The 1,592-nt window shown below is 42.5% G+C and overlaps 1 pseudogene; it reads left to right on the top strand.

Moving 5' to 3' along the window:
• Positions 1–343: 343 nt before the first annotated feature.
• On the top strand, positions 344–733 carry LOC148017466 (putative histone H2AXb pseudogene; annotated as a pseudogene).
• The last annotated feature ends 859 nt before the right edge of the window (positions 734–1,592 follow it).

Genomic DNA, 1,592 nt, shown 5'->3' with positions numbered 1-1,592 from the left:
GTCGTTATGAGTCCAAGCTAATCTATCTTGGAACCTAATTCCCACCATAGCTAACTAGATCTAGATCCGTGTTTCTCAACATGGTATCAGAGCCATGGCCGAGCTAGTTGGCTAGTGTATGTGCACTTTCGTAATCTTCCTCTCTCCCATTCTCTCATTTTCTCCATCTCTCAAAGTCATCCAATGTTTGCTCTTCATTTCAAGATTAGGAGGTTCAAGTATTGAGGCCAAATCCTTCTCTATTTTCGCGTGATAAGAAGGGCAATAGGTTTTTCGCACTCGGCCATTCTACAGAGATCACAGATTGGCTACTCTCTGCAGAGGCATTACCAGATTTTACACCATGGGAGTTGCCGGAGCTGGAAGTGGCAAGCCGAAGAGTGCCAAGTCAGTGTCTCGTTTGCAAAACGCTAGTTTGCAATTTTCGGTGGGAAGAATCGCTTGATTCCTTAAGAAGGGAAAGTATGCTAAGCGTGCGGGGGTTGGGGCTTCCGTCTACATGGCTATTGTGATGGACTAGGTCGAGGTGCTGGAGCTTGCAAACAATGCAGCATGGGACAACAAGAAGACAAGAATTATCCCCCACCACATCCAGTTGGCTGTGAGGAATAACGAGGAATTGAGCAAGCTACTAGGAAATGTGGTAATTACCGATGGAGGTGTTTCTGGTGTCCAAGGGAGCTGTGTCAAACGGGAGCCGACTGCACTGCATGCTGGTGTGGACCTCGTATGACAACAAGAAATATGAGACGTCATCGTACCTGCCAGCACTGAGCAATGACCAGGTGGCAAAGCAGGTGGACTACATCACTAGGAAAGTCTAGATCCAGTGCCTGGAATTCTCCAACATGGGGATCATGTACTAAGAGCACCTCCACGGGGAGCGGATACTACGACAGGCGGTATTGGATGATGTGGAAGCTGACAATGTTTGTGTGCATGGACGACCATTCGTGTTGTGATAAGCTTTTTTAGCTTGTTTAGAAGCTTATTCATTAACCTTATCACAAAGGTTAAAAGCTAAGCTTAGTCAATAGAGTACATTCACACCTAGTCTCTTCACAAACCACTTCACTAAAACCCATCACACTCATTCATCCACATCATCTTCCTTACATCTCCATTAAAATCTTAGATATTAAGGTGATTTACCATTTCTTTATATTTGCCATCAAGTGTCTTTTGACACTAGCATTGTGTGCTTTCTTAATTTCTCTGAAGCATTTGGTAATCGGGATTAGATACTACCATTAAGCAAAAAGCAAATTGGTAAGACCTTCCCACACTTGAAAAAAAAAAAAATTCTGCACCATGTGCAAATGATCAATGCCATGTATGTCAAAGAAAGCATGACAAGACATTGTCATGTACCCATTAGTGTATTCATTTGTAAAAGCATGAAGTAGAAAGAATGTGTTAAGAAGATTGGAGTAAAAAGCACATACCACACATCGACAAAAGGGATAAGGATCACAACAAAATCCAAGGAGCATGAAGATAAAGAAGTCCAAGAAATCAAAGAGGATCAATGATTGGAGCAAAAGAGCAAGAAGAAAGTTCAAAGGTTGCCAAAGAAGCAACAACCAAAAAAA

Source organism: Lygodium microphyllum, chromosome 22 (genome assembly GCF_053477565.2).
Source record: "Lygodium microphyllum isolate KBCC chromosome 22, Lygodium_microphyllum_v1.1.10, whole genome shotgun sequence".
NCBI lineage: Eukaryota > Viridiplantae > Streptophyta > Polypodiopsida > Schizaeales > Lygodiaceae > Lygodium > Lygodium microphyllum.
Note: the sequence above shows the minus strand (reverse complement) of the source record. Positions and strands in the feature narration are given on the sequence as shown.